Raw genomic sequence first — 17,085 nt, forward strand, 5'->3', positions numbered from 1 at the left:
TCAAAATTCATCTGAAAGACAAAAGGTTCAGAATATCAAGGGAACTAATGAAAAGAAATGGTGGGAATGTGGTCCAGCCCTAGCAGATCTCAAATTGTATTATAAAGCAGCAATCATCAAAACCACTTGGTACCAGCTAAGAAATAGAGAGGTAGAACAGTGGAATATGTTAGATACTCAAGACACAGCAGTCAATGAATATAGCAATCTACTGTTTGATAAACCCAAGGAACCCAGCATCTGGATTAAGAACTCACTGTTTGACAAAAATTGTTAGAAAAACTGGGTAACAGTGTGGCAGAAACTGGGCATAGACCAATGTCTGACACTGTACACAAGAATGAAGTCCAAATGGATACATGATCTAGGTGTAAAGACTGATACTATAAACAAATTAGGGGAGCAAAGAATAGCATATTTGTCAGATTTATGGAGAATGGAGAAAGTTTTGACCAAACAAGAGATAGAGAACATTAAGAAGTAGAAAATGGATAATTGAAAAGTTTTTACACAAACTAACCCAATGCAATCAAGATTAGGAGGAAAGCAGAAAACTGAGAAAGAATTTTTGCAACTAGTGTCTGTGATAAAGGCCTCATTTCTAAAAAATATAGAGAACCGAGTCAAATGTACAAGAATACAAGTCATTCTCCATTTGATAAATGGTCAAAGGATATGAACGGGCAGTTTTCAGAGGAACAAATTAAGGCTATCTATAAACATATGCAAAAATGTTGTAAATCACTACTGATTATAGACATGCAAATCAAAACAACTTTGAGGTACCACATCACACCTATTAGATTGACTAACATGACAAAACAGGAAGATGATAAATATTGGAGAAGATGTGGGAAAGTTGGAACACTAATTCATTGTTGGTGAAGCTGTGAACTGATCCAACCATTCTGGAGAGCAATTTCGAACTATGCCCAAAGGGCTATAAAAATGTGCATAACCTTTTTCCCAGCAATATCTCTTTTAGAACTGTATCCCAAAGAGATCATGAAAATGGGAAAGGGTCCTACATGTACATAAATATTTATAGCAGCTCTCTTTGTGGTGGCCAAGAACTGGAAATTGAGAAGATACCCATCAATTGGGGAATGGCTGAACAAATTGTGGTATATGAATATAATGAAATATTATTTTGCTATAAGAAATGATGAACAGGAAGACTTCAGAGAGGCCTGGAAAGACTTACATGATCTGATGCTGAACAAAAGGAGCAGAACCAGGAGAATTTTGTACACAGCAACAACTAGAATGTATGAGGAATTTTTCTGGTAGATTTATCCCTTCACAGCAATACAAGGACCTAAAAAATTCCCAATGGACTCTTGAGGCAAAATGCCTTCCACATCCAGAGAAAGAACTATGGAATTGGATTGCAGAATGAAGCAGACCATTTTCTCTTGTGTTATATTTTGTTTTGTTTTCGTGGTTTCTCCCATTCATTTTAATTACTCTATGCAATATAATTAAGGTAAAAATGTATTTAATAAGAATGTATGTGTAGAACCTACATAAGATTGCACACCATCTTGGGAGGGAGAGAAGAGAGAGGGGAAAAAAATCTAAGAAATATGGAAGTGATTGTAGAAAACTGAAAACTAATTAATTTTAAAAAAGAAATTATGGTTCTTTCCTTTTTCTGCTATAAGATAACAGGGCTTAAACTTGAAAACTTCAGAAAGGAAAGCATTTCGGAAAAATGCATACTGCACAGAACTTATGATCTGTACTTATTGCTACTAAAACTTTGTAGCTGATAGTTCAGAAAAACACAATGCTTGAAAAGGTCTTCCCTCTCTCCTAATGCCTTGCTGAAAACATAGGAATTCCTCTAAAGTACTAAACAATGTCATATTTAGTTTTTCTGAGGTGCAACATTTTAATAATGAACTTACAATAGATTTACTATGACTCAGCCTTCAAAACAAGTCATTCTCTCTATGAGGGAGAATTGATGATGATTCTGTCTTGAGAACAACAAGCAGGAAGTTAGAAAATTACTTTCTATAAAGGTTTTTCAATGCCAGTTAGTCCTGTGACCCTGGATAAGCAATAACTATATATTAAGAGCCTACTGTGTGCCAGGCACTGTATTAATCAAGTGATTTCGCCTCTCTGAGCCTTAATTACCTCATGTGTTACCTCATCAGGATTTTAGATTTAGTAAGCTCTATTTTATTCTTATCAATCTTATAGCTGCATGAGGCATGTAGAATGAGCACACATTCTAGCATGTGACTTTATACTGTCATTCTGTTGTGTAGTTATTTGGGTGGTGGCGGAAAATGAAAAGGGGAAATTAATGACAGCTATCTTAGCCAAAAACCCAATTATACATTCATTGGAGACAAAATCTGTGTGTTCAAAAGGGTCTTCATAAACTCCACAGCATTTAGTCAAGTACCATGAACATAGCTGGTACTTACTAAATACTTGGGAAAGGGTGTTAGTACATATAGTTATGATCATTAAATTTAACAACCTAAATCCACATGTAATGCCATGTATTTCCATCTTCAGGACTCTATAAAGGTACAATGAACCCACTTTTTAGGCCTGTTAGAATTTCTTTGTCTTTGGATCCTCAGAACTTAACACAGTACCTTTCACACTATGTGTTTGATAAATGTTTGTTTAATTGAACTGAATTAAACTGAGGTATTAAAACCCTACTTGATTTATCATTTCTCACATATCTACTAATATCACAGACCATCCTAGAGCTTGTGACCCTCGTGTCCTCTACTGAGTGTTACCTCATGACCCAATAACATTCATTGCTTAACCTCCATTTTTGTGAAACCATATGATGGTACCCGTTGAATTGTCTAAAATTCCTGAGATATTAACTCTGCTTGTTCTTTCCACAGCTGCTCACTTGGTTAGAAGAATGACGTCAAAATCATAACTTCAGTTCTTGTGTGGGTCAGTTAACTCTGCTATGCTATATAAGCCCCTGTTCACATCAACACACAACACTACTGGAAACCAGCTGTAACAAAAGGCCTCACTACAAATAGACCAATAGCATTTCCTGTGATTACTTGGGATTTAACACATTCTGCTATTCTAAAATAGCTAAAATAACTTTGTTAACATTTTTTTCTGTAAGACTAAAAGAAAGAGAAGTGTAGGCTTGTGATATTTTCTCCTAAGCAAAATTCAGAACATGAGAAAAGTAGCATCTCTTACAGTCAAGCTTAGACTGTCCCTCTTCTGTTTCGTCTCATAAATATGTATGAGTCTCACCATGACTTCATCTATCTTAAGTAAAGGGGAGTTTTGCATAAACAATATGCAAAGCAATTTTCTAGAGACTAGAGATTTACCAACAGGAGCTAGTAAGTTTATTGCACACCTCCATTTACATTACCCAGCAAAAGGGTGAAGGAAGATACAGACACTCTCAGCTTGCCTTAAAAGGAAGTTCCCAATATTAGCAGCACCTTCTCCCACCTCTAATTCTGTCCTGTTCGGCATAACCATCCTTCCACTCCCACGGGGAAAAAAGACATAATATTCTTGCCGGGGTCAATTACAATGCAACAATCTCCTTGACTGAAGCAGTGAATGCTAGAAAATTCCAGTGTAGTGAATAAGAAGTGATTTAGGTCACAAGAGAATATAATAGGCACAATAATTAACTCCATGTAGAGTGCAAGACCTAGCACACTGAAAAGTTGAATAGGGGGAAAAATACATAATATAAGATATTCTGTTTAGACCTAAAATGGGATTGTATTTATACAAGTGACCATCACTTGTGTGCTAGAGCAAAACTCCAGGAGCAAACAAAGCAAGGTTATCTTCATTTTATATAAGAAACATGCAAAAAACCATATGCTGGAGGATGGAACTAGAGATATACAGTCATATTAAGCAATATGAGATTCTTAAGCTTTACTGAGAAAACTGAGATCATTTATCATGAGATCTCTCTTCTCTTGTATTCTTCAAATGCCCTCAATATCACTTATTCTTTCTTCACTAAGAAAAAGGTAGCCATCCTTCTAACCCAAAACAACCTCTCTTCTTATGACTGTCCACACCATTCTCCTCTAGGATCTTGCCTCATATATCATCAAGAGAGGCAGTTAGTATAGTGTAAAAGACAGTGGGGGGAAAGAGTAGAGCCAAGAGGATGGTGTGATAAGAAACAATACAAAGAATCCCTCTCCACAAAAATCCTCCTAACATCTAGAAAACGCAACAGACCAAATCTTGATGGAAAACGTTCCCCCCCAAAAAAGTCACAATGAATCCTTTGTCTAACGTAGCTTGGCATAGGGAGAAAGGAAGGGTGTGAAGTGTATGGATATTGGGGACGGATTCAACCAGGTACATATTGGACACAGAACACTCTGGTACTAAAAGAACCTGTGCACTAGGGCAAAAGGAAGTCTTGTACTCATACTCATTCTTGGATGCCCCTAGATCTACACCTGGGCATTTTGACAGTGACAGGTGCCAACTGGCAGCTGTCATCCACTACCCAATTTCAGGTCACAGATCCAGTTTGAAGTGAAAGAGCACCTGCAAATAGCAGTAATGATCATTAGCAGGGAGGCCCTAGACAGTATACTGAGAAAGGAGAAAATTCATAAGCCTACAGCAGAAGTAATGTGGTTTAGACCTCAGGAACAAAGCAGGCCCTCACTTCCAATCTCTAGCCAAGCCTTCAAAGGAATAAGGAGGGCAGAAATTTTAAAATAAAAATGAGTCTGTACTTCTGCCACTATGAGCCAACAGAGCTTTCTAATTTGTTGATAGGAGAAGAGTCTAATGGCAATCCACTCATGCATAAACCCAAATGCAAATCAGGAACTTGCTGAGCTCAGACTGGGGGTTAGAAATCAGACTTTGCCCTGGATCATCCCACTTTGAGCACACTGAAAGTTTGCAAGTTCTCAGCCTCATGCTGAGATACTGGAAGAATGGAATACTCAGTACCCCATGAAAGTAGTGACAAGGGGCGGAGCCAAGATGGCGGAGTAGAAAGACGCACATACACATAGCTCCGAATCCACAACCCACAGATCGGCTACAAGGGAGCAGCTCATGGCGAATTCTGCACCCAGAGGCCACGGAATATTGGAGCGAGGGAGATTTCTGTTCCGGAGAGACCTGCAAACCTCTCGCGGGGGGTCCTTCACGCTGCGGACTGGGCGCCTTGACTGGGAGCAGAGGGCAGCCCTGCAGCGGGCACGACACCGAGAGGAAAAGATCCGAGCGGGCTTCAGGGACGGGATCTCCAGCGGCCACGCAGGTCCCTCCACCCACAGAGGGACCTGCAAACCTCTCGCAAAAGGTCCGTCGCGCTGCAGACGCAGAGCCCAGCCCAGCGCAGCCCAGACCTGCTGCGGCCACGGCACCGAGAGAAACAGATCCGACCAGGCTTCAGGGATGGGATATCTAGCGGCCACACAACTCCCTCCACCCACAGGTGACGGGGGTGGGTGAGTCTCTTTGGCGGGTTGAGAGGGGAGTGGGGTGCCCCCATGATTCGGCCCCCCCCCCCCGGGAGGTAGAAGCTGAGAGGCGGCTGCAGACAGGGGCTCCCCAAGCAGGTGGGAGCCTGGATCCATTGTGGAAGGTCTGTGCATAAACCCCCTGAGGGAACTGAGCCTGAGAGGTGGCCCTGCCCCGACCTCAGCACCTGAATTTAATTCTCACACTGAATAGCAGCCCTGCCCCCGCCCAAAGCCCTAAGGTGGGAAGCAGCATTTGAATCTCAGTCCCCAAACACTAGCTGGGAGGACCAGGAGGCAAGGTGGGTGTGAGGAGAATATTCAGAGGTCAAGTCACTGGCTGGGAAAATGCCCAGAAAAGGGAAAAGAAATAAGACTATTTAAGGCTACTTTCTTGGAGAACAGACATTTCCTCCCTTCCTTTCTGATGAGGAAGAACAATGCTTACCATCAGGCAAAGACACAGAAATCAAGGCTTCTGTGTCCCAGCCCACCCAATGGGCTCAGGCCATGGAAAAGCTCAAAAAGAATTTTGAAAATCAAGTTAGAGAGGTGGAGGAAAAGCTGGGAAGAGAAATGAGAGAGATGAAAGAAAAGCATGAAAAGCAAATCAGCTCCCTGCTAAAGGAGAACCAAAAAAATGTTGAAGAAATTAACACCTTGAAAACTAGCCTAACTCAATTGGCAAAAGAGGTTCAAAAAGCCAATGAGGAGAAGAATGCTTTCAAAAGCAGAATTAGCCAAATGGAAAAGGAGATTCAAAAGCTCACTGAAGAAAATAGTTCTTTCAAAACTAGAATGGCACAGATGGACACTAAGGACTTTGTGAGAAAGCAAGATATCACAGAACATAGCGAGAAGATTGGAAAAATGGAAGATAATGTGAAATATCTCATTGGAAAAACAACTGACCTGCAAAATAGATTCAGGAGAGACAATGTAAAAATTTTGGGACTACCTGAAAACCATGATCAAAAGAAGAGCCTAGACATCATCTTCCATGAAATTATCAAGGAAAACTGCCCTGAGATTCTAGAACCAGAGGGCAAAATAAATATTCAAGGAATCCGCAGAACACCGCATGAAAGAGATCCAAAAAAAGAAACTCCTAGGAACATTGTGGCCAAATTCCAGAATTCCCAGGTGAAGGAGAAAATATTGCAAGCAGCTAGAAAGAAACAATTCAAGTATTGTGGAAATACAATCAGGATAACACAAGATCTAGCACCCTCTACATTAAGGGATCGAAGGGCATGGAATAGGACATTCCAGAAGTCAAAGGAACTAGGACTAAAACCAAGAATCACCTACCCAGAAAAACTGAGTATAATACTTCAGGAGAAAAAATGGTCTTTCAACGAAATAGAGGATTTTCAAATTTTCTTGATGAAAAGACCAGAGCTGAAAAGAAAATTTGGCTTTCAAACACAAGAATGAAGAGAACCATGAAAAGGTGAACAGCAAAGAGAAGTCATAAGGGACTTACTAAAGTTGAACTGTTTACATTCCTACATGGAAAGACAATATTTGTAACTCTTGAAACATTTCAGTATCTGGGTACTGGGTGGGAGTACACACACACACATGCACACACGCACACATACATAGAGACAGAGTGCACAGAGTGAATTGAAGAGGATGGGATCATATCTTAAAAAAAAAATGAAATCAAGCAGTGAGAGAGAAATATTGGGAGGAGAAAGGGAGAAATTGAATGGGGCAAATTATCTCTCATAAAAGAGGCAAGCAAAAGACTCATTAGTGGAGGGATAAAGAGGGGAGGTGAGAGAAAAACATGAGGTCTACTCTCATCACATTCCACTAAAGGAAAGAATAAAATGCACACTCATTTTGGTAGGAAAATCTATCTCACAATACAGGAGAGTGGGGGACAAGGGCACAAGCGGGGTGGGGGGGAGGATAGAGGGGAGGGCATGGGGAGCAGAATGCAGTCCTAGGTCGACACCCATGGGGAGGGAAAGGATCATAAGGGAATAGAAGTAATGGGGGACAGGATAGGATGGAGGGAAATATAGTTAGTCCTATACAACACAACAATTATGGAAATCATTTGCAAAACTACACAGATTTGGCCTACATTGAATTGCTTGCTTTCCAAAGGGAAGGGGTGGAGAGGGAGGGAGCTAAAGAAGTTGGAACTCAAAGTGTTAGGATCAACTGTAATGTTCTTACCACTAGGAAATAAGAAATACACGTTAAGGGGTAAAGAAAGCTATCTGGCCCTACGGGACAAAAGAGAAGACGGAGACAAGGGCAGAGAGGGATGATAGAAGAGAGAGCAGATTGATCACAGGGGCAATTAGAATGCTTGGGTCTGGGGGGGGAGGGGATGAAAGGGGAGAAAATTTGTAACCCATAATGTTGTGAAAATAAATGTTAAAAATTAAATTAAAAAAAAAAAAAAGAAAGTAGTAACAAGACCAGCATAGTCCTTTCCTCCAGAAGTATCATACAGCCCAGCCCTAACTCCAGATCTAAAATCAGAAAGTAGCCTGGAAGAATGGGCAAACAAAAATAATGGGCTAATACGGTGACAGGGATGTTCAAAACATAAACATAGAAGAGAGTGACTCCAAAATATCTCCAATAATTGTTTCAGAGGAAAACATAGTTTGGGTACAAATTCAACTAGAATTCTTGGATGAGATGAAGCAAGAGTGAAGAAAATAGCTAGAAATGTTTTGTTTTGTTTTGTTTTGTTTTATAAATGGAAGAAGAGTAAATGAGAGCTATGGAAGTGAGAACTGGAAAGGAAATTAACAGATTGGCACAAGAGGTACAAAACCTTGCCCAGCAACAAATTCCTTGAAAATTTGATTGGGTTAAATAGAAGCCAATGACTCCATGAACCAACAAGAAATATTAAAGCAAAGTCAAAAAGCTAAAAAATAAGTAGAAAAAAATGCAAGATACCCCATAGCAAAAATAATTTCCCTGGAAAACATATCAAGGAGAAAAAAAATATTAAGAATCATTGTCCTATCTGAATAACAAGACAAAAAATATCCTAGACATAAGATTTCAAGAAATCTTTTAAAAAAAAACTATCTAGAGTCAGAGGACAAGCAGAAAATAGAAAAAATTTACCAGTTATTTCCTGAAAGAAACCCCAAAAGTAAAATTCCCAGGAAAATCACAGTGAAATTCAAGACTTTCAGGTCAAAGAAAAAATACCACAAGCAGCCAAAAAAAAAATTCAAGTAACAAGGAACCACAGTTAGAATTAGAATGAAACAATTTTTAGTGGCCACAATTAGACAGAAACAAGAGAACTTGGAACGTGATATTCTAGAAGACAAAGGCCTTCAGCCAAGAATAACTTACCTAATAAAACTAAGTATAATGGATGGTACAGGAAGCAAATAAATAAGGAAAAATAAATAAATAAATGAACAAATATGTATTTATTAAATATAGAAATAAAATAAAGAACCTTCAAGCATTTCTAATGAAAAATAACAGAATTGTGGAAAAACTTTAAAGCACAAATACAAGCATGTGGACAAACATAAAATGGTAAACATGAATGAGTAAAGGACCAAACAAGAACCAGCTGCTTTCATTCAAATATGAAGAGACGGTACATGTGTCATTTCTGATCCCCGTCATCCTCATGGTCATAGAAGTCCAACTAGACAAGCATGGGAATGAATGGGTTATGTATTGATGATCCTGAGAAAAGAAGGGAAGAAAAATGCACTGCTGGGGGAAGGGAAAAGAAAGAAAATTTAGAAGAAATTATCTCACATAATGAAGGTGAACAAGAAGATATATATATATGAGGAGGAGGGGGTGATGGGAGCAGCTGTCAATTGAAACTCACCTTCATCTGAACTAGTCAAAAGAAAGAATACACACAGTATCGAACACAGAAATATGTTTCATTCAGTGGTGAAATAAGGGAGAAAGGGGAAAAGGGAAAGGAATGGTAAACTAAGGTAAGGATTAGTCCTAAGTGAAACAAATTTTAAGGGTGCACAAAATTATTTTAACTCTTTTTTGATTGGCAAAGAATAGAAATTTGAGGGAATGCCCATAAATTGGTCAGTGGACAAACAAGTTGTGATATATAAATGTGATGGAATACAAATGTACTGAGTTCTTGTTAGCATAATGATCAATTAGGATTCCAGTAAATTAATGATGAAATATGATACTCATCTTCTAATAAATAGGTGAAGGACTCAGAATGTAAAAGAAAACAAGTATTTTTTAGGTTACAGCCAATGTGGAAATTTATTTTTATTGGCTATACATATGTAGAATAAGTTTTTTTTTTCCTTGTGTTCTCACTGGGGAAGTGAGAGATGGGGTGGGACAATGAGAAGGTGGTGTGTGTGTGTGTGTGTGTGTGTGTGTGTGTGTGTGTGTGTGTGTGTGTGTGTGTGCATGCATACTTGGGAACTCTGATCAACACATTGACCAACCACAGTTCCTGAAGATTCACAATGAAACATATTATTCACCTACTGACAAAGAAGTGATGAATTCAGTGCTCAGACTGAGTCAATTTTTTCTCTGTATATGGCTAATGAGAAATATTATTTTTCTTAACTATACATATTTGTAACAAGGCTTTTATTTTTCCTACTTTCTGAATGTTGGGTGGAAGAAGGAGGGAAGCAGGAAAGAGAGAAGGCTAACTTTGAAAAGAAAACAAAATTTAATTTATTTTTAATTAATTTATTTGTTTTCAGTTTTCTACAATCACTTCCATAAGTCTTAGATTTTCTCCCCCTCCCTCTTACCTCCCTCTCCAAGATGGCATGCAATCTTATATGGGTTCTACACATACATTAAAAAAAAAAAAGATAATTGAATTTGGAGTTAGAATATTGGAGATCAAATTCCACCTTTCTCGTTTATTACTTGTAGGACATAAGAAGAGTTATTTAGTTTTTCCTCATTGGTTTAATAAGAGATTGAGTTACATGTGTCCTATGTTTTCTAATAGTTCATTATCTATAATACACCATCTCCCTAATTTTTGAGCTCTCTATTTTCTGTCCTCTTTCCTGATGCTTGAAAACCTGCTAGGATTTCCCCATCCCTTAAAAAATAACATAAAATAAAATAAAACCCCTAAACCCTTCATTTGACCCTGCCATCTATTCAAGCCTTTATCTTCCCTTTCATAGCTGAACTTGAAAAAGAAATCTATACTCATTGCCTCTACTTCTTCATCTCTCCATTCCTTGCATTTTGACTTTTCAAGTCACCATATACTGAAACAGTTCTCTTTAAGGTTTACAGTGAACTCTTTGTTGCTAAATACAGTGACTTTTTCTCATTCTTCACTCTTCTTGACTTCTCTCTGGCTTTTGGCACTATGGACTACCACTTCTTCGTAGACACTCTATCCTTCCCCGGTTTTTGTGACTCTGCATTTTTCTGATTCTCCTATCTATCTGACCACTTTCCCCCAGTCTCCACTGCTGTATCATTATCCATTTTCCACCTTCCCCCCCCAATCATTGAAGCAGCACAGGTACATTGAGATTGGATTTCTTCTCATCTCTCTTGCTGATCTCATTGGCTTATATAGACCTAATCACTAATGTCTATACAGATATCTTTCCAGTCTGAATTTCCAGCCCTCATCTCTCTTCTGAGTTCCAGTCATATACCAGCACCTGTTGGTTGCTGGACTAGACATTTCTGCCTGGAGGTCCCATAATCATCAAAAACTCAACATGATAAAAATAAAACCAAATTCACTTTATTTCCCTCAAAATTCCTGTCTCTTTCTAACTGCCCTATTTTTGTAGAGGATACTATCATCCTTCCAGCCACCCAAGTTCAATACCTTCAAGACATCCTTGAGTCTTCCCTTTCTCTCACCCATATATTAGTCAGTTACTAAGACTTAATTCTACCATCACAACATTTCTCAGTTCTGTTTCCTTATCACCATTTTCATCGTCACTTTTTACTTCAAGCTCTCTGATTTGTCTGGACAGCAACAGTAAAATCCAAATGGATTTCCTTGCTTCTCTCCAAACTATCTTCTACACGGTTACCAAATTATTATTTCTAAAGCACAGTTCTGAACATGTCCCTGACTTTAAAAAGTCTCAGTGGTTCACTTATCCCTGTAAGATAAAATGCAAACTCTTCAATTTGGCATCCAGAGCCCTTCATAAGTCTAGGTCCAATATATCTTTCTAGATTTATTTCACATTACTCCCCACATACATAGTATATTTCAGTCAGACTGGAATACTTAACATTTCCCATAATTTTCCATTTCCAAACTCCATGTCTTTATACAGTACTACAATGCCTCTATACCTGGAAACCGCCCCCCAACCCACCCCCCAAAAAACCTTCTTTAAATCCTTAACTCCACTCACTGGTAATTTCAAGTGATACCTACATGAGGGTTTTCCTGGTCATCCCAATTATCATTACTCTGTATTTATTCTGTTATTTCCCTATCCATATGCCTATTACTTCTACTCAGTGGAATGTAATTTGTAAGAAAGGTGATATAATAGAATGAATGATGAATTTAGAATGTTGAATTTAGTTCAAATCCAGGGTCTACCATTTACTAAGTATGTGACTTTATCATAGCTCTTACACTTCCTGGGTCTCATTTCCCATCTTTAAATTAAAAGGATTATACACAACAACCTCCAAGGTCCATTCCAGTTCCAGATCTAGGATTCTACTGATAAACTTCTTAAGGGCAAGAATGACCTTCATTTTTGTCTCTGTCTTCCGCAGCCAAACTGAATTAGAGCACCATGCTCTGTTCCACACTTGATTCATTTTAAATTGAGAACATGGAGAAATGATTCTGGTGTAGGAGACACTTGAGATTCACTCCTTTATCAAAAAATATCAGGTCATACTTATCATTTCTCTGATGGCATGGTCTTCTTCAGCAACGAAGGACAAACACAATCCTGTGAGTAGCTGCAGCTGGCTAAATGGGGACCCAGCTAGCTGGGTAACTCAGCTCCTCCTCTCCTGTCTGCCTCCCCCTCCCCTTCCTTCTCTTCTCCAAAGGAAGGTAAATTTAGATGCCCAGTTGACTTGAGTTTGACTGGCTCCTTCCCTTCCCTTCTTTTCCCATCCCTTCCCTTCCTTTCCCCTGTTCTCCCCCAAAACCTTAAACCCACTGCACTCTGAAACTGGGATGCCAATGGGCCCCTGCCTAAGGGCTCCTCTGGACCCTCCTAGCTTTATAGTGATTATCAATAGTAACTGTTGCTGTTTCCCACCCAGCTTGATGTCTTTCTTTTTCTTGGCCTCATTAAAAGGGCCATGCCCTGGCTATTTCTTAAACAGGTCTATTCAATGAATGGGCATTGCCTCACCCTAAGTGAGTACCTGCAAAGACTTTGACCTAAAGGGTCCAAGGTCTCCTAGTGCATCCTGGGTCGTCTCCAGTCATCCTGATGAATATGAGGTCACTGGATTCAGATGGCTCTGGAAAAGAAGTGAGGCTGGTGACCTGCATATCCCTCCCTCACTCAAAACAGAGTCAAGTACAAGTCATGTCATCATTTATCTGATGGCATGGTCTTCTTTGGCAATGAAGAACTAACACAAACAATAAGAATAAGTGTCTCAAGCTAACAGGATCATAAATCTGGGGCTTAAAGGAACTGGAGAGACAATCTAGATTTTTTTTTTACAGGTGAGAAGACCAAGGTCTAGTGCACTGAAATCACTTGCCCAAAGTCATACAAATAATAGATGATACAATTAAAATTTGAACTTGTATCCTCTGTCTACAAATCCATTCCACTTTCCAATGCTCCATACTTGATATCAAAACAGATGATTAATTAGGTTGGCCCAAGAAACGACCAACTTATATGGTGGTTACCACAAGGTTGTTTATTGCATTATGATTTTTTGTTTTTGCAAATCCAATTCATTTGACAGATGTACTCTATACTGGGAGAGAAATTAGCCACCAGTAAGATTTAAAAAATCCTTCATAATTCTGAAATATGAAGAAACACTGTGTACCACAAGACCCTGCTGCTTACTGTGACATCATTATTACCATTGTAACTTCAATACACATCTTTGGTTTTAACAGTACAGTGAATTTCCTGTATAGGCTCCCTCCACCAATGCAAATGTTCTATAACTTAATCTCAGAAAATTGTTTTTGGGGTTATTGAGAAGCTAATTTCCTAGAATCACAAAGATTGTACATGTCAAATATTGGACTTGAACTGAGGTCTTAATTTACACTGAGTCTAGACTTCTCTCTACCATAGCATATTGATTTTCTAGGTCATGTGGCAGAGTGGAAAGGACATTGCTTCTACAATTCAAGATTGTTGTTCGGTTGTGTCTGACCCTTAATGACCACTTTTAGGGGTTTATTTGCAAAGATATGGGACTAATTTGCCATTTCCTTCTGCAGGTCATTTCACAGAAGAGGAAACAAGCAGACAGAATTAAGTGACTTGTCCAGTGTCACACATCCAGTGAGTGTCTGAGACCAGATTTTAACTCAGGTCATCTGTACTCCAGGGCCAGCACTCTATCCACTTCTCCATCTAGTTGTCCCTTCTGACTATAGCATATTTCTTTTCTAGAAGGTCATGTGGTACAGTGGAATGAAGTCAGGTTCTACAGGCCAAGGACCAGCATTCAAATCTTGGTTTGCTACCTATGTGACCTTGGACAAGTAAACTAACTTTTCTCATCTGTAAAATGAGGCAGTAGGACTAGGTATTTTATTTTCTTCCCACTTCTAGCTTTATGAGCTGATATCTTACTACATGATTCCACCTATATTAATAACATGGGATAACCAATGAGAGCCTCTTTGCAGTCACAAAGGTCAATATAAATCTTGTAAGATTAGCTTGACTATTTCAGTGCAACTGAAAAAAAAGGTGCCAAAATGTCTTACATACCTAACTTGTTTCTTCAGTCCACTTTCTCATTTGCTGGTTTTTTTTTTTTAAGTAAACAACAGCTTTTCCCTCTATTCATACACATCCTTGACATTTTATAGCATAAATGTTAAAAAATACTCATTTGTTCATCCATCAAAAGAAGCACAGATTCTTTGAATAAAAGTGAACAGCTGCCTTCCTCTGTAGCTCATTTTAAACTTTCTGACAGTTACAAGAATTGTAATCCCCCAGGGACTAGCACTTTTCTTTTCAGAATGACTTCCGATTGTATGACTTTCCAATAGGTAAGTAAAGTATTCTGTGTGCAATTGTAATGGATAAAATAACCCAGAAACACCTACCAGTTTGACTTCAACATCAGCCTCCCAAGAGAATGGAGATGGGCAGATAATGAAAGGCCATCTTTTTTCTATCGTTTTTAAATCAATATCAAGGACTTGGAAAAACATTTCGGAAACCTCAAAGGTAAAAGATAGTCTTAATTTTCCCTTTGTATCTATACTATTCGATTTAAAGTTTTAAGTGTCTCCAGTTGCCAATCTCTAGCTTTTCATCATTATTAAAAACTATTTCCTAAGTACTTTAGGATTACAGATTGAGAGTTGGAAAAGACCATTTAAAATAATCTCATCCAGGCCTCTTCTTTTACAGATGAAGAACTTCAGATCCAGAGAGACAAAATTATTTGCCAAGAGTCATACAGGAAATAAACAACAAAACTGGCATTTGAGCCCAAATACACTGGCCTGAAGTCCAGTATACCATATAAGGTTATATTAGGGATTATCCATAGAGACCTTTGGAGACATAGCTAATGTCTCTCATAGTCGAATAATTTAAAGTCATACATTCCATAATGTTATGATGTTTCTCTCTGAAGTATCATTGCATCTGCAGCGTCACCTTAGGTGATATAGATGTGAGTGTACTAGACGGAAAAACAAAGCTATCCAGTATTTATGACCCATTTGCCATGAGAGGCAACATGGTACAATGGAAAGAAATGTAGAGATGTAGTCAAAGAACCTGGGTTCAGTTCTTGGGTTCTGTAATTTCCAACCTGTGTAATCCTGGGGAAATCATTTCATCCCTGTAGGCTTGTTTCCTTGTTTGTAAAATGAGGGAATTGGATTAATGACCTCTGGTAATCCTAAGGGATCCTATATAGTAAAGCAAAGAAAGAGTCTTACCCAAATGAAATTACTTCTTTCTATTGTTCTGTCCATGGTAAGTGACCTTATGGATAGTATCAAGGTGAAATTTTGTGTGCTTTTTGAAAGATGCTCAAACTTTGGATGTTTGTCTTTCAAAATAGGAAGTTGTGAGTTAAGATTTCCATGTGAACATTTGCTTTGCTAATCAGACATTTTTTTTTTTACTTTTTGTGGCCTGGGGAGTTTTGACAGGAGGGTTGGTTAAATCCTGGAAATGTTGGGGTTTAAGTTATTCTATTGACCCTCTCTGTAAAGCTTGAACATGAAGGTCTTTTTTTATTATTGTCATTGGATTTACATTGATCTATTTTTGCTCCCTGGTTTTCTTTTCTCTGTGAAGTGGGATTGGGAGAATAAGCCGTAGTTATGCAATTCCATGGAACCATGATTGTAAGCTGGAACCATTGCTTTATAACAATAAAACCAGTGAGCCAAAGACACTCCATTAGCAAAAAAACATAAGAAACAATCATAGTATTTCAAGAATCTGTGATTTTTTTATTGGTGATAGTCTTCCTTCTACCAATAGAAATTATAATCCTTCAATGACTTGGTAAATAGCCTTCCTAAGTTTCAGTGACCAAAAAATTAACTCTTGCCAGTCTCTTAATGAGTCTTTCTAAACTTAAGATGATTCTTAAATGACATACAACTTGCCTTTAAATATATACTCAAAGCTTTTGTAGCTTAGCAATTTCTGCTAAACACTGTGTTCTGTTGGTATAGCTTCTGAGTATTCATTGACACCTAATGTAATAAAGCATGAGAGTAAGACTTTGATGGCATAAAATTAAAAAAAGCAATTACTACAAAATAATTAATACAAAAAATACAAATACATTGGACAAGTGTATATATTGTAGCTAAAAAATTAAATACCTACTAACACTTGCAACAGGAAAAATATAGCATACTTCTCTTTACACTTTAAATTTCAAACCAATTACTTCATTGAATATATCTGTGTCTGTGAAAGTATATATTTATTGATTAATGGCCATAATCATATCAAAAATTCTAATTTAAACCAACATTAATTTTATGCACTAAAGTATAAAAGATGCTTTTTAATGCTTTTTCAAATAATATCCATTAAAAATACTAATTAATACAGGAATAGAAGGATGGCTCCTAATTTGACAGAAAAAATATTTATTCAAAATCAATATCTAGTGTTTATGCAATGGAAAAGCATTAGAGACATCCTACTAAGGACAGTATTAAAGCAGGACTATCATTTCACCAGTGCTATTTAACATAGTTTGAAATGTGCTGATTCTAGCAATAAAGCAAAGAAAAAAGCAAATAAAGAAATAAGCATTGACACAGAAAAGGTTAAAATATTTCTCGTTGAAGATAATATGATGGTATATTTTAAAAATTTAAGATATTCACCAAAAAATAATAATGATGACAAGGTAAACTACTTTAGGAGGCTAATGAGATAGAAACTAAACCTATTCAATATCATCA

Source organism: Notamacropus eugenii, chromosome 4 (assembly GCF_028372415.1).
Source record: "Notamacropus eugenii isolate mMacEug1 chromosome 4, mMacEug1.pri_v2, whole genome shotgun sequence".
NCBI lineage: Eukaryota > Metazoa > Chordata > Mammalia > Diprotodontia > Macropodidae > Notamacropus > Notamacropus eugenii.